Source organism: Hippopotamus amphibius, chromosome 5, assembly GCF_030028045.1.
Source record: "Hippopotamus amphibius kiboko isolate mHipAmp2 chromosome 5, mHipAmp2.hap2, whole genome shotgun sequence".
Taxonomy (NCBI): Eukaryota; Metazoa; Chordata; class Mammalia; order Artiodactyla; family Hippopotamidae; genus Hippopotamus; species Hippopotamus amphibius.
In genome coordinates, this window is record NC_080190.1 from 151,619,054 (window position 1) to 151,637,252 (window position 18,199).

General features: G+C 36.3%; 1 protein-coding gene across 8 annotated transcripts in view; it reads right to left on the reverse strand.

Moving 5' to 3' along the window:
* The window catches only part of TRPS1 (transcriptional repressor GATA binding 1), a 250,933-nt gene that overhangs the window by 208,343 nt on the left and 24,391 nt on the right, over positions 1 to 18,199 (reverse strand). The gene's annotated exons all lie outside the window — the stretch shown is intronic.

An 18,199-nucleotide genomic window follows, 5' to 3' on the forward strand; every position in this document is an offset into this window, starting at 1 on the left:
TATAAAACCTGAACAGCACTAAAAGATAGAGAAGCAAGACTATGTAATCTGACCTCAAACTCTAATTCCACTGAGTATGATTTTTATTATAAGTAGTAGTTCTTATCATCATAATATATAATACCAGATGACATTTTCTTATTGTTTTTCCAGATAATAAAACTTTCAAGGGTTTAAAATCAAAGCGTAGCACAAACAGAAAAGATATCATAGTCTTCTCCTTAATGTATGTTTCTTGCAGGCTTGTTTGTATCAACAGCCCAAGAGTACTGAGTTATTAATTACACATTTCATGTAGCTTTTATTTAAAAAATTAAAGAGAAAGAAGAAAAAAAGAAAATTATTTCTTTTGATCAAAAGTCCCCCACAAAGAATTTAAAGAATTAAGCAAGTGATAGCAAAATAAAAGGAAGGTCGAATCTTGGGCTCATGGCAAACTAGATAGCTTCCATATGAACAACATATAAAGTTCAGTTTTTAAAGAACATATGTGTTTGCTCATTGGTTTAGGAAAAAAAAAAAAACTTGAATCCTGTCTGCTCCATATATACAGATCAAAATCAGATTGCTTAAGTGAACTATAAAATGCAAGAGAACATTGTTTATCCAATTCACAAACCCAAGAATTGTTGAAGGAGTTTAAATGTTTTCTATTTCTTCAGATTCCAGGGCAATACTTCAATGGTAGATCGCTTTTTCTGTAAACTGCTTCAAACTTCAAGCCCAATGTCAGATCCTGTTCTTCGCTATCCATGTCCATGTGATTTGCTCTCTCTGAAATGATTATTCCTGAATCTTTAAAGGTATTTTTGGACATCTTAAATCCTGTTGAGATTTAAATGTCATCACCTTCAAACAACTCCCATCAAATAAATCTCTTATTAATTCACATCAAATTAATCCATAATGATCGCTTCTATTAACATATGCTTCAGAGCACAAAGCCCATTAATAGTCATCTGGACACTAGAACTAACCCGAGCCTTGCTGAGATAAAATGCACACTATTTAGATATCCGATTTCAAAGAGTTTTGATCCTGGCCCAAACACATTTTATTAGGCTTTTATTTCACCATGCTATGCTCTCAATATCTTCAATATCTCATTTCAAATGTACTAGTCTAGGTAAAAGGAGATAGTCTGGTAAATAAGTAATAATGTCATATTTGCCAAAATGAGTATCCATGTATCCATATACATCTCAGAGAAAGAATTTCATTAAATATTTACCTTTATAAAAAAATTAATTGGGGGGGGGTTGCCTTTAAAGGCTTTACACTAGAAGTCTAAATGAAACTGTAGGATACATCTGAAAAAATGAAGCCTGTGCCTACTTCACTAAATGGAATAACTAAAACAGAGTAAGTGTACATTAGGGAAAATCAAAGAGAAAGGGGCATTATGTTTCCCCTCATAACAGCTAAGAGGCAAATGTATTAAAAACTCTGATTTGAATAAGATCACCATTTTACTAAGCAAATTAAAAAACGTTACCATTCATTGCCCATACATATGTCATTTTTTTTCTTCTGTTTTCCTCTCCAAGGAAAACAATTAAAATAATCTACAATGACAACTGTTGATTCCAACAGGCCAATCAGATTTCGCATGTGTGCATGGCCCAGGCTCAACTTTATCCTTTCTTCTTTGTTAAACGGAGACTATTTCAACTGGTCCACAGGCAAAGAGCCAAACACAGCACTTAAATTCAAAAAGAATAGCTCATGTAAAAGTATACGTGCATCTCTTTATCTTGATGGTTATGATGGGAATTGACATTTTATTTGTATGTAAATTAGATTTCTACTTATAACAAAAATAATGAGTGCTGTGCTCTGTAGGAATGCCTCTGACTTTCTTCCCAGCATTTGCCAAAAAAATCTTTGTATATTAAAGGTAGTTTTAATTTATCGATGTTACACTGTTTTCCAATTTGTTATTCAACTGTAAAGAAAATCTCAATTATTACCTCAATCCAGCCATGTAACTGGCTAACACAGCTGTCTCAGTCCTCCCATAAGAAATCTGTGTCAGTCACTGCAAATCCATTTGGTAAATTAACATGCATGTATAACACGGTGACTCTAACGGATGCATTCCATGACAATTCAATAAGAATGCTGTCTTCACAGCATTGTTTAACCAAGTGTATTAGGCAAAGTTTTTGCTCATTTCTTTAAAGATGGCCAAGCTAAATACAAGATTAAAACAATTCCCATGAAGGATATTGAGAGCTTATAATGGTTTTATACACACACACATGTGAGCGCACACACATATTTTTAAATACACATGTATCTGTGTGTTAAATATCATATTTAAAATACGATATTTAACAAATGTCATATCTGATACATAACATATATATGTATATGTATGTGTGTGTATATATATATATATAAAATAGGCAAGGTGACTGGGAGCATAAATTTGTGCCATCGTATTCAACAGTTCTTGCTTACAACACTGGTGAGTAACTTGCAAACCACTAAGGTACCACTTTCTCATCCCTAGGGTACCAAAGGAAGCAGCTTAAAAGGTCCCATCCATCTGAGATCAACAGTCCAATGAGTACCTACCAGGTAAGGCATAAAAATCACAAGGAATCAGCAAATGCACACAGGCAATGAAAGGGAATTAAAAGTAAGTTGAGTGTTGCTCTGTATATAAGTTCCAAGAGGCCAGAGATCTTTGCTTATTTTAGTACCTATGAAGGTGAGTCAAAAATTATCCGCACTCTGGCTGTAGAATTTATTTTAATTTAATTTAATTTTGTTTAATTTTATTTTAATTCTAATTTATTTTAGAAAAGACAAATACATCATTTTTAGACATTATCTCCTTGCTTTTCAATACACTTTGTCCATCTGTCAACAAGCTTTCATATTCCCTCATTAAAAATGTTTTAGGCTGAGCTGTGAGCTCAGTCTTCGTCCTCGTAGGGCTGCTTTCAGGCGACCAGAGGTGAAAGTCTGATGGAGCAAGAGCAGGACTATAGGGAGGGTGCTTTAACACCTCAAAATGAAGCAATCCCTGACTGACTTAGGTTTCAAAAAGTTTGTGCAAGATGGGTACGGAAAGAACTCACAGAAGAGCATAAACAGAAGCGTTTAGATATCTACAAACAAAATTTGGACCGATACTTTAAGGAAGGTTAAAGTTTCTTCAAGAGAATCATTACTGGTGACGAGACATGGATTCATCACTATGAGCCTGAGAGTAAACGGCAGAGTATGGAATAGAAACATCCTCAATTGCCGACCAGGAAAAAGTTCAAAAGACATTTCTCCAAAGAAGACATACAGATGGCCAACAAACACATGAAAAGATGCTCAACATCACTAATCATTAGAGAAATGCAAGTCACAGTCACAATGAGGTATCACCTCACACCAGTCAGAATGACCATCATCAAAAAATCTAGAAACAATAAATGTTGGAGAGAGTGTGGAGAAAACGGAACTCTCCTGCACTGTTGGTGGGAATGTAAGTTGGTACAGCCACTATGGAAAACAGTTTGGAGGTTCCTTAAAAAACTAAAAATAGAACTACCATATGATCCAGTAATCCCATTACTGGGCATATACCCAGAGAAAACCATAATCCAAAAAGAAACATGTACCATAATGTTCACTGCAGCACTATTTACAATAGCCAGGACATGGAAGCAACCTAAATGCCCATCAACAGATGAATGGATAAAGAAGATGTGGCATATATATACAATGGAATATTACTCAGCCATAAAGAGGAATGAAATGTAGCTACATGCAACGAGGTAGATAGACCTAGAGTCTGTCATACAGAGTGAAGTAAGCCAGAAAGAGAAAGACAAATATTGTATGCTAACTCATATATATGGAATCTATAAAAAAAAATGGAACTGATGAACCCAGTGACAGGGCAAGAATAAGGATGCAGATGCAGAGAATGACTGGAGGACATGGGGTTGGGAGGTGAGGGGCAAAGAGGAAGCTGGGATGAAGTGAGAGAGTAGCGCAGACATATATATACTACCAACTGTAAAATAGCTAGCTAGTGGGAAGTTGCTGCATAACAAAGGGAGATCAACTCGATGATGGGTGATGCCTTGGAGGGCTGGGACGGGGAGGGTCGGGGGGAGTCGTGGGAGGGAGGGGATATGGGGATATGTGTAAAAATACAGCTGATTCACTTTGGTGTACCTCATAAGCTGGTACAAGAGTGTAAAGCAATTATATTCCAATAAAGAGCTTAAAAAAAAAAAAGTCAACCATCAGCTGGAAAATTGATGCTTACAAGTTTCCTGGGATTCTCAAGGGCCAGTACTGGTTGTTTATCAGGAAAAAGGTTCAACAATCTATAGTGCTCATTACAGTGAGATGCTTATTGAAGAGCTGAAGACTAAACTTCGGATTAAATGCAGAGGACTGCTATCCAAGGGCGCTGTGATCTTGCATGACAATGCACATCCACACACTTCTGCTCACATTGTCGACACTGTACAAACTTCGTTTTGAGGTGTTAAAACATCCTCCCTATAGCCCTCATCTTGCTCCATCAGATTTTCACCTGTTTGGTCCCCTGAAAGCAGCCCTACGAGGATGAAGATTCACTTCTGATGAAGAAGTGAAGACAGCGGTGCATCCGTGGCTTGCAGCTCAGCCTAAAACATTCTTAATGAGGGAATACGAAAGCTTGTTGACAGATGCACAAAGTGTATTGAAAAGTAAGGAGATTATGTTGAAAAACAATGTATTTGTCTTTCCTAAAAGTTAATTTAAATAAATTCTACAGCCAGAGTGTGGATAAGTTTTGACTCACCCTTGTATTTTTTAAAAGTTCATTTAAGTTAATAAACACTACTGATGAATATCTTTCACACTGTGTAATGAATACACACTAATGACAGGAAATTTGGTTTAGATACTCCTCTAGTTATTGCTAAACGTTTAATGTAAGCAACTTAGCATCATTTTCCCATCTAAGAAAAGGGAAATTATACATACACAGGTTGGAATCATTTTTCTCTTTTGTTAAGTACACTGAAGTTTTTCAAAGAAAACTGGTCCTGTTTTAAACGGAGAGTATTTTAAAACCGGAAAGCAACTTCTGACAGTGGAATAGGTTAAACCACTTTTTCCTGACTCCTAGGATGAGAAAAGTTTTATGTATGAAGGAAAAAAAAAAAGTAACACAGAATTCCTTCATAATTTGGGTAGGTAACAGGCTTAGAAATCTTCGGCTGTAGGAACTTTTTTTTGAATAAACCATTATTTCTAGACATTCTTCCTATGCTCACCCGAAAATTAGCTAAGCTCTACCTGGAATTTTACTATGGTAACTACTTAAGCACAGATGACAAGAAATTCAAGAATGTTCTCTATGTTCTTTCCACGATATTAGCTTCAAATAAAGAAATGTAAGGAGGTTCCTCGGTCAAAATAAGTTTAGTGGACACTGTCTACTTTATACCCCTTCTTCAAAAGATCCACAATGTATGTTAGCGATTATAGTTCTGTAAAGTCCTGGGAGTTATACAGTGGGGAGTCTGTTCAATTCAGATTGGAATTTCCGAATCTTATTTGGCTTTAAGTCACATTCTGCCACTTACCAACAAAACTAACGTTCTGCTGAGCACAGTGGGAGACACTGCACCGGACAGTAACTGTCCTCCTGTGCTATGCATATGTAACATTTTAATATATTAAATAAAAGCATATGTAATGTTTTTAAACAAAATAAGTATTCCTTCATTAATCTGGCAAGAAAACTAAGATGCTTTGATATGAAGTCAACAATGTTGAAGGGTTTTGTTTTTGGTTTTTTTTCCAGCATGGTTATCAACATTAAAAGATCAGGATCTATTATTATGAAAGACTTAGATTCAGTATTTTAAAAGAATGTGTAATGGTAGAGAGTCAGAGTCACGCTAGAACACCAAGGGAAAAACAGGCAGGAGATAAACATCAACGCACATTATGATCTCTGATGTCCAAATCACATATGCATAAGCATGTATGGCTATAAGCCCAATGTTATCTTTGAGCTAAACAGTTTATACAGATATCAGTGCATTAGAAAGTACTATTTTTTTCAATTATTCTTTCTAATGCTGTCCACTACAGTCAATCAATTTAAAGCACTATCAACTTAAGAATCCACCTCCCAATGCAGGGGACACAGGTTCGATCCCTGGTCTGAGAAGATCCCACATGTCTCAGAGCAACTGAGCCCGTGTGCCACAACTACTGAACCCACATGCCACAACTACTGAAGCCCACATGCCTAGAGCCAGTGCTCCGCAACAAGAGCTGCCACCTCAACAAGAAGCCTGTGCACCGCAACGAAGAGTAGTCCCTGCTCACCACAACTAGAGGAAAACCCAAGCAGCAATGAAGATGCAATGCAGCCCCCCAAAAAACTGAAATAAAATAAAGCACTACCACCTTGTATAATAAATTTGTCTCATTTTTTAAATAATAACTCAAAATTTATCTTATTAAAATTAGGAACAGAAATACAGCAGAGTTTAGGGAACTATGGTGTGTGGAAAGAGGTTAGAGAATGATCCAGGACTGCACTGAAGGACCCTACAGTAGCATCAGTAGTTCTCAACTGCTTCAAGATACCAGAGAATATACATCCAGCCCACATGCTCCTCTCTGGTTATTAATAAATCCCATTCCCCCAACTCAGTCTCTGCTTCCGGATTCATCTGTACCCATAATAAAGAACAAAAAACCAATGCCTGGACCACAGTCAGGAAACACGTGTTTTAGGACTGAGTCTGCGACTGCATTCTTTCCAGCATAGCTTTAAGAGTCTGGTTCGTGTTTCTGGGTGATGCAGAAGAGAAACGATGTATATAGAGGAGGGTCTCCCCAGCTCACCCTTGCCAATCCCAGGCTCTTGCTTCATGGGCTCTTGAATTTTGTTTTATTGCTATTGCTTTCCCCCACCCCCAAAGATGAAAACAAAAGATTAAAAATAAACTTAGAAATAGGCTGGGCAGACGCCAAAGTAAATGTGAAACAGCGAATTAATTTGAAGTTAATTTTAAACCCAAAGCCAGACACAGTGGTGAGGTCACAGTAAGGGCCAAATCTGAGAGGATGACCACATATTCAGGTTATTCATGGGCCCCATAGCGCCTCCTTTATCATTCACCAAACAAGAAATAACCGCGATATGATGCATATGAGCGGGGCTGCAGAATCACTGAGGGCAGAAATTAGCTCCCTCATTAAATATTTTGTACAGCTAATGCACTCGATCTTCACATTTAAGTTCAATATAAATTTAAAGAATCTACCTAAACACACACACACAGACATACACACACACACACCTTTAGAAAAGACTTTCACCACCTGCACCCCAATTAGTGATTGCTTTTCTCCGTCAATCTTGCTGTGGACACCTGGTCACAATAGAGTAAAAGAAAAAATATCTATTTATATAATTCCAGATTCAGGTGTTTTACAAATAATTCCTTCAAAATCTAATTAAATTTTGAAAGAAGTCAAAATTCAGAACTAGGCTTTTTTTTTGGCTCACAATGGTGAATGTTAATGTATATCATAACCTAAATTTTTAGCTAATATCGAAAATTTCCTATGTTATCGTTGCCATGAGCCAGGCACCATGCCAAGAGTGTATTATCTCATTTGATTTTCATTTTCACAACAATTTTTAAAGTAAGATACTATTATTATCTACATTTTACAAATGAAGCGACTAAGATTTAGAAAAGTTCATCAACTTGCTGAGGTCATAGACCTAATACATGGAAGAGTTAGGTCTGAAGGAGTCTAAAGCCAAGCTTGGTTTACCATTGCATTTCTCACAAACTGCCTAATGTTTTTATGAACCACAGTTAAGCAATGCATTTGTAGATATAAAAGTGACAGCACTTTAAGAAACTTACAAGTGAATAAAATCCACTAGCTACCATTTTACAAAGATTACCATCAAATGTACTTGATGTACTTTCTTGGTTCTCTACTTGTGTCAAGCAAATATTTGTATATTTGTATCTTCCCAACATTCTCATGGACTACTGGGTTATCCTAACTTTTGAATTTTCCTCCTAACACCATGCACATCACTAAGGTTACCAAATTATTCAAGTCTCTAAGTGAATTCACTTCTACAATTCCCCCGAGCAAAAGTTGAGTCTTTTCCACTAGCATCTGCGGCAACATACACGTCTCCTTTTTAAGTACCTGCTACAACACAATGTAATTATGTGTTTATGCTTTAGGCTACCTCCCTCGACTGTGAAGTCCTCCAGACCAGAAAATACCATTATTAATATTATTAATGTCAATTCAAAGTGTTAACATATATCCATTCAGGTATGTGACTATGTTAATAAAAATTGGTAAAAAATTAATTTATATATTTAAATATCTCAGAGGCTACAACACACTTCCATCATTAACAATGGCATACTATGATAATGGTTATTAGAGAGAAATAGAGTAGTATATTAGGGTAAGGGACATACAAGTTTTTTAAAAGTTCAATGATACTAACATGGCCCTCCCCACTGAGACTAGCCTATTACCCAGAGTAGACACTCACAAAAGTTCTTATTGGATAGATGATGGATGTTAGCACCCAGAAATTTTTGCATCATGTTTATCTTTTCAAGGAAGGCCTGAATCGTCTCTGACATTAGACAGTCTCGCTAGAATAATAGCTATAATATTGCTACAGTTGTCTCATTAACATAATTAATAACAAATCAAATGAAGACATACAGGGACTCAAAGTATTAATTTTGACATTATTTAAGCTGAACGAAGAATCAGATATCATAGCTCTGTATCCATGATCATAGAATAATAAATGCATAAGTAATGAGAAATAAGAATTATTAAACTTATATTTTGAAACTGTGAATCACACAACTATGTTGGTTTGACTTGGGTCCTATATATGCCTATATAAATTTACATACTGAAAATATTTGTGAACTGAATTCCATACAGGAAGGTTCATTAAAATTAAGCACACTCGAGACACAGATGTAGAGAACAAACACATGAACACTAAGTGGCAAAAGCGGGGGTGGGGTGGGATAAATTGGGAGATGAGGATTGCCATATATACACTACTAATAAGAAAAAAAATCAAATTGTACCCTTTAAATGTACGCAGTTTATTGTATGTCAATTATACCTCAAAAGTTCTTAAAGGCAAAAAAAATTAAGCACACTCTATATAATAATAATTCTATAATAATGTTACCGTAATCAGTAAAATGAATTTTACAAGTTCATATACCTGTATGATTATTTCTATTCTAAATGTGAATACCATGTGGTATTTAATGCATTTATAATATATATTAATATTTACTATAACTACATGCATTTATATATATAAATTGTATTTACAAATTTTTCACCATGTATCCTCTAACATTCCAATATACAAAATATTCTGTACTAACAGCATAATGTAAAAAAACAGATAAATGTGTGTCTTTTAAAGGAGTAGGCTGGAACATAAAAGAATACATAAAATTCTCAAACATCTGGATCAGACTCCTAGCAACTTAAAGCATCTGGAATGACATAAAACCAGAAGTTCAATTTAAAAATGCATGCATGCACACAAGTTCACGCACGCACGCGTGCTCTTGCACACAGTCGCACACACACACGTTCACAAGAATGCTCACAACATCATTATCTGAATTGTCAAAACTGGAAACAACTCAAGCGTACATCAACAGAACAGGTTTAAGAGTTGCAACATACAATGGAATGTGCGGTCATACAACAAAATATTACACTGCAATAAAAATAAATAAACTGCATACTACAACATGGATGAAATTCACAAATGGGATGCTGAGTGTGAGAAGTCAGACATAAAAGAATGCATACTTTTAATGCATTATGAAGGCTGTGCTTTAACTCATGCAAAGTCTCAAAACAAGCAAAACCAATCTAAAGTGTGAGCTGTCAGGAGAGTGATTAACTCCTGGGGGAAGGAAAGGAACAGAACAGGAGGGGGCACAACAACGGGGCCTAAGGGCACTTGTGATGTCTCTTTGTTGACATGAGAGATAGTTACACAAGTGTATTTATTTTGTAATAACTCACTGAAGTACAGACTTGTGATTTACACATTTTTCAGATAAAAAGTTGAAGTGTGTGTGTATGTGTGTGTATGGTTTTTCAATGAAATAGCAGTTGCTCTGCAGGGACCACAGAGTAATATATTGAGAGGAATCCTTCAGCTGCTATTTTAATGGGCAAATCAAGCCATCCAATGGAGTGGAATGTTGTCACTGGCCACTCTGGCCACGTTGCAGGGCACAAAGAGCCCAATGTGCCAAGTAGGCAACAAGGTAGTAGAAGAAAGAGGAAAAGAGAAAGGAAGGGAGGAGAACATAAAGAGTTCTGGGCAAAAGAGATTTGAAAGGGTGCAAGGTTTAAAAAGAGGTCAGAGGTAAAAACAGGAGCAAAAAGCAACAGACACCCTAAGAAAGGAAAAGATAACATACAAGGAAATAGGAGAGCAATCTCTGTCTTGGACTCTGGTGGTGGTGGAGGGGTGTCTGAAAGGGGCAAAAGCAAAGACACATATCTGTGGTTGTTAACACACTATATGCAGGAGACCACAGAGACAGGCTAAGTGAAGGTGGAAGAGAACAAATATTTGTTGAGTATCTATTATGTACCAGCCATCTGCTTCTTGGCTCACATAATCTTCTCATTTAGTCCTCACTGAAACCTGCGAGGAATCTATTTGCCCTATTTTAACAAATAAAAAAACTGGAATTGAAAAGGGGTTAAAGTAGCCCACTTACCCGAGAAGACTGGATGGAACAGATGAAAAACAGCCAATCAAACAATACTGTGGCTTTTCCAGAGAATCCACACATCAAAATTTGAGTATTTTTGCAAGGCTGAATAAATGCCCTGTTTAAATGAAGTGTGGCAGATTCTACCTTGATCTAAAGTGGCTGCTCTCAGTCTATGCTATAAGGTATTCCATCTCATGCATTGAATAATGTTTCTCATCTTGCACAAAAAAAAGATAAGTTAATAGGTAAAATTCTATCAGTTTTAAACTTTCCACCTGGTTAATATTTTTTTAAGACTTTGGCTTCTATTATCACGTGGCTTCTAAAAAAGAATGAACAAGCAGCACACAAACGTTAACAAAGAAACTTGAAAGCAGTATTTCTTAAATGTACTTCTTGGGACATTTAGTATTTGTTTTGTAGGTACAAGCAGGAATATAATACAATCATATTTTATCCTATGGAAATCACTCCAGGTTTGTGTGGTATGATAATTCAAGATTATTTCATGAAGTTTCTCAAAGAGAACCATAAAATCCAAGAATATAGTCACCTAAATGAGCTTAAAACCTTTGGTTTAAGCAGAGTAAGAACTGGTTGGCTGGCCCCATTTCATACGCCTCCTGGATGTAAAGCACTAATACTCTATACATTTACCTGTTGACTCCAGGAAACAAGTTGAGGCATGGATGGGAAAAGCTATTTGAGACAGGAGCAACACAATGCCTAGAAAACAGTGGTACTGTGTTGTATTATTTAAAATTAACTGCTTCCATGATTCTTTTCAACTTTCTGTGACATGAAATTTCACGATGACGGTTTTACCTAGTTATTTCAAAATCAGATTACTGCAGAGTTCACCTAAACAAACAATATTGGGATCTGGTAATATTATTGTTATCTTCACACCTACAAATGATGCCTTGGTTATTTAGGCTACAAATCAGGGCCCTGTTCAAAAAATAAAATGCTATTACCAAATGACTTCATGAAAAAGTTAATATATCTTGAGAGTGATATAGTCATTTTAATCTTGTTATCATATTAAGAATGCCCTGTTTTAAGGTTGAAATAGAACAAGTTACATTAAAAGGGAGACATGACAGCAGTCTCTAAGAAAATTGTAGCCTACTAAGTGTTTACATATTCTGGAGGAAAAAAAAGAAAACAGGTTGTAGGTCCCCAGATATCCTGTCCTGGTTTATGAAAATAAAACTGGAATTCTCCTTCACAAAGTATCATTAGTATGGTCCAAATGAGGTAAAAGATTAGGCGGACTCTGGAAAGTAAGGCCCACAGGCTGGGGTATGAATGGTGAAAAAAATACATCAAATACTTCGGATGGTGCTAACAAAGTTAAAAGATAGCACACTACTCAAGAATATTTTTTGATGACCAGGAATATTGCTTGAAAGAGAACCGCTTAGTCTGATTCAGTAACTTATACTTAAAAATTAAGTTAGTCGTCAAAATGTCTCATAATTTATCCCCTTGTGCATCCTTCACTTCACTCTCATGAAAAAATTGCAAATGATAACCCAAACAAGATACTACCGTAATATCTTTCCCAGCAACAAGGTCAAATGTACCTGTAGGCATCAGTACCCATTTAGCACTAAATCTTATTTTTTTTGTGCAACTATGACAAAAATGACCATATGTATGATTACTGATGCTTATACTCAAGAATATATTAACATCACATTTATTCATTCAACTTGTGTTTCTGTGGGCATTGAGTTAGGTGCTGAGAATAAACTGGGGGTGGGGGGTGACAGACAGGAAGCCTGCCCTCAGTGAGCATCCAGTCTAACCAGAGAAAAGAAAACCAGGGCAGAGAGGTGTCTGATCCGGATCTGGTTTAACAAGAAAGGGTTCTAGGGGGGAAAATGAGTGCAAACTGAAAGAGCAGAAGTTGGCCAGGAGAGAAGAGAAAACTGAGGGAGTAGGGCAGAAGAAAGAGCAAGTGGAAAAGGCCATTCTCTCCCAAGAGAAAACATGGCTTCTTAACGGAACTGAAGGAGGTTCCGAAGTGTTAGCTGTTTCAGTGGTATTTGGTTAAAATTTTCAGTTCTGTGAAATAAAGGATTAAAGCATAAATCCTGTGGGAAATTCCTATTTTTCTGAAAAGAGTACACAATTTATCATCCACGTTCACAAAACTTTAGATAAACTCTTAAAGTGTTTACTACTGGAATATGGATAAAACTTCTATATAATTATGTTATGAAAAAGCATTACTGAGATAAAAATAATTTAATATTAAAAATATTGTCTCTGATTTTGATGCAATTTTTTTACCATCTGAAAAATAGTCCCAATGGTCTTATATTGCTCCTTATCATAAGTAATTAAGTACAATCCTGGAAATAGGATCATTATATTCTGAATTAATTTATGTTCATTTATATATTAATGGATATGCGCATATATATATAATTTATTGAAAACTAGTGTCTTCCCAAAAGCTTGATATTCTGGTTATGAAGCAAAAGTTGATACATTTAATTCTCAATAAAGTTCCTGTTTACTCTGCCACGAATGCAGAATATTAATGGCTTAAACAACGATTCTGGTTCATCAGGTTGGAAAATAAGGTGCCACAGCAACACTGAATATCATATATACGTTCTGCTTACGGGCAAGGGCATTTCATACTAAAATTTCTAATCAATTAATTCACTCATCCAGTCTAAATTTATTGAGCACATACTATACTTTAAACAATAGTGCTGATTACCAAAAGAAGAAGAAAATTTAACAGAAAATTATTGCTTTCTAAGAAACGAGCTCCCTCTGTCAAAGAAAGAAAGTTCATAGTAAGCATCTCAGTAACAATACAGGATGAGATAGGATTACGCACCCAAATCAGCAGTGCAAACAATAAATCCCTTTGGAGGCCAACAGTTAAGTCCTAAATGTCTGCTATTATTTTTACGAGTACTATTATTATTTCCACTATTCACTTCACTCATGATAAAAGAATGTAATGTGGTCAAGAGCAGTGGAAACATTTAAGGGAGATGAGAGTGAAGATGATCCTGAGAAGAAATAAGAAATGGACAGCTCTGGGAAAGAGAAAAGGGCACTGCAGCAAACAGGATGTAAGAGAAACAAAGGGTTACTCTCCAATACAAATATGTCAAGGGAAGAGTCTGAACTACTCAAATATGTAGTTGCAAAGGTTAGTCAGATAGAATCTTGCATCCCAGTTGATGAGGCTGGAGCACTTGTAGAAAACAGGAACCCACTTGAAGTTTCCAAATAGAAGAGATTAGGAAAACTAAACTAGAGGTGGTGTGAACTGCACATTGAAGAAAAGGGAAAGATGAAGAACATTATGTATTTCAAAGAAAATCAACTATATGTCAACTCTGATCATAAAAGAAAGATGAATTTTTAAAAATCATCAGAGATTTCTTACCAGTTCAGATAAAAGGATGGGGTTACTGACATACATTTGCAAAACATTAATGATACTCAATTATTTAAGCATTTATGTGTCACTATATCTTTCTATAGTTCAAATCGGGAGTTATTACTATTAATATTTTATGTATCTGCTTCCAACTTTAAATCCCTGCCTAGGCAGTGTTTTCCTTTGGTCGTTCATATTGATAGTCTCATGACCAAGTACAGTATCCATAAATGCGTAGGTGCTACTTAGTAAATATCTGTTGAGTGGACTTCGTTGGAGTTACTGAAATTTAGTGAATAAGCTTCTGAAGCTTACTGAAAAGACAAAAATAGTTAATCAGCTAACTAACCTAGCTACTTGACACCGATTTGTTTCTGAACTGCCTGCCCATACTTAAGTGTCTCATTTTAGCCCTGTTTCTCCTGAATCCATTCTAACGCTTCAGTTCTTAGACTTTCAGGCTTTTATGAAGTTTTCCAAAGTAACTTAAAAGCAAGCCTTCCAAAATGATCCCAGATCTTCATAGTCCCACTGGGAACTCACTCGGAACCTGGTCAGAAACTCCATAACGATCCAACTAGTACGTTCTGATCCACGGAAGTCGGTAGTTAAAATGACGAGGGAGACCCCAACACAACACACCTTGAAATAAAGATTTCAAGCCAGATCTACACAGAGGAAGACTTGGCAGACCTCAGGTTTAAGTACTAAAGGTCCATCTAAAATATCATTTTACAGCGCTATTTCCTAGTCACCACTCAAATGTCCCAGTTCTTCTACATCCAGATGGAATTTGTTTTTAAAGTAGGAACACTCCAAAATCAGGTCATTTTTAGGCAGAGATCAGCCTTCTTTGTGCCCATTCAAAACAAAACAATTCCTCTAAGACTGTAGCAGAAAATCTGAAGATCGAACACAGGGTATGAAATAAGGTGACCTGAGAATCTGTATTAAGGCCAGGAAGGTACCCTCAGGCACAAGCCACACTGCATTTTTAGCCAGAAAATTTCACACTGTTCTCAGATTTGAAGTAATAGGCCTTGCAAAAAGTTGTGGGCAGAGATCTCTTTGTACTTCCAAAAACAACCCCTGGCAAAACTGCCTCTTTTTCGAGGCTGAATAGGATAAATAGAGAAATGCACATACTTAAACACACACAGTTACACACACATTCAAAGGATTACGGAAGCATATAAACCACAATCAGGAGTGGTTACAGCCAGGTTTTTCTCCTCTTCGAGTTTACCTGTATTGTCTTTATGCCTGTAAAACACGTATAATGTGTCTATTCTACAAAGTTATTTTTAAAGGGAATGAAAAGAGAAGCAGATACAAATTAAATGCATAAGACAAGAGACTGTAAAAGGCAATGTGGCGTAACTGTTGGTCCCCGTCCCACTCTTCCCTGCTAGACTCCAGGCTCCTAACGGACAGCATACAGAGTGGGTTCTACACATCCTTTGAATGAAAACTGACATCAAGATGCGAGGATCTACTGGGAGTCAAGATGTACCTCTTGAACACGTAAATTCACAGTCATTATATGATTTTTAAAAAAGGAGGTAGCCAAACATTTGGGGGTAGATAAGGGAAAAAAAGCAAATTTGACTATATTTCTCGTTTTCACTTTTTTTCAAAAGTCACTGAATTTTTTGCTTTAAGTCAGCGACTCTCTTAAACAGCTAGCGTATTAGAAGTACAGGGTAAATCAAAGAGTGGCAGCAGGATGTCTGCCGCCTATGTCACTTCATGAGGTAATCACTACATACAAAAGCATCGTCTCTTTTAACAAATTAAGAGCCCTTAACTTCTTGTAGCAGTTACTACCCAGCAGTAATAGAATATATATTTATAGTATCAAAACACCTAATTCCACAGTCTATTACCAGGGAATGTCTTAAGCAATAGACAGACTGGGAAACATTATTTAAATATAATCATATCTGCATCTCATTTAATTATCAAGTTTATAAATGCTTTCAAAGAATAAAACATCCTTTATAAAAGGCGTTTCGTAAAAATTCTTCATGATAGATTGTTAATTTTACATACCTCCCTCTCCTAATATCCAACTATATATGTTAACTGGAAAAAGAGAAATAGTCTCATCACCGAGATGATAAAACCATGTTCTCTGATTTTGAAAAGGGTTACCTTTTTCCTTGACAGAGAATATGCACTTTTTTCTAAATCACTGAGGGAAATAACACCCTCTCCTCTCTTTGCCAGCTCCTCTCCATCCCTGCCTTTAAGAATCTTTGTAACAGCAAAATGATGAGTGAGTTCTATGCTCTAAAGGGACACGGTCAAGCCTACAATTCAAAATTAAACCCACCCGTTTGATAGAGCTCATAGCTCTAAGGAAATCAAAGTGCCAATATGAAAATACATAAGAGACCAAGTCTCTGGGAAAGGCCTTGGAAATGAACTGTTGAAAATAAATCGATCACATCAAAGACTGTCCATAGTACATGTTCCAAAGGGCTGAAAGCAATACAACTTTACTTCATTGTCCCAACTTCTAAGGTGCCCACTGATGTGGAAGGATACAGTCTATGTTCAAATGGGGCGTAGCTCTCAGGAAGAGATGAGCTGTTGTACTGAAAACCAAGTCTTGGATGCTTAAGGTTCAAGGGGTAACACTCTGCTCTATACCCATTCTCCCTTACACGGGAGGCAAGCCTCTGAGGTTCAGAGTCTGACAATGAGACTTATTTACGTATCCAGGTACTCAGGATCAGGCAGTCCTGAGCAAGCTGTTTAACTAAACTCAGCATTACTGCCTAAATTGGGGGATGGGGTGCAGTGGGGAACAGTCTGGATTCACTGGTAGCAAGTTTCCTGTAGAACTTAAATATTTTTGAAGAAATATGGTAAAGTGATTATCCTTCTGGAACTAGATCCACTGACACTGTCACATTAACTCACAGCTTGTTAAATACTGTGCAATCTTTCTATAACATTCTTTGTTTGAGACTAGAGTCAGCATATGGGAATTGCTCTTTTCCTGTTAAACTGAAGTCATTACTAATTACTCATCTGTGACATGTACTCTTTCTTGTAAGCAGGGATTTTAGCTTCACAAAATTTAGAAACTGCCACATTGTTTCTTGGCATCGCTTTCAAATGTGACATCATTTACATTTTGAAAAACTCCATTTTAGTAAAAACACTAGTGGGTGCCAGGTTAAAGATGGCCCAAAAGCGGCAGCAGGGTCTCTACAGGGACCAACTACGGTTCATTCTTTCAATCCATACCTTCACAGGCCTTTCATCAGAATCACATGGAATTACAATGAGCTCAACAAAAGCATTTCAACATGGGTTATCAAATTACCAGGATATAGAAATGGCTTCCAGTTACTGAAGATCTGTACAGTATAGGAAAAAAAATGACGTGGAGAGGGAAAAGTCCCATTTTCGGTTTCCTTAATTTCCAAAGCCTAAGGAATATGAGTATTTTTAAACAGACACATACTTATTAACAAACACTATATACATACATAATAATCATAAATACAATGTAAAATACAAATACAAATACAGGGATGAGTCACACAATGCAGAACACAAAGTAAAAAGGGAACCATGTCAAAATGATAAAGAAGTTTGCAGAGACTCAGTATCATTCAGACCCTCTGAAAGTCCCATTTGGGAAATTCTTGAATGATTTCTAAAACTTCCTCTATTATGCGAAAACGTGCACAGCAAGAAGAGAAAGTTGAGTCACCTCATCAATACAACCTGCAAGCCCCTACTCAGAACTTGTGAATTTTTAATTCCAAATATAATTCCACAACAGCACTTGCCAACAAAAATGTAGGATTAGTGCTCTCAGTAGGGATCTCTTTTCTATCAAATAAAAAACAATTCCAGTGGCTCACTGTAATTTCCCCTAGAAAATATTAGTGGCATCTTATGTGTCTCTGTTAAGAAAATGCTTTGGGTTCCTAACCTTAAAAAAAAAAACCTT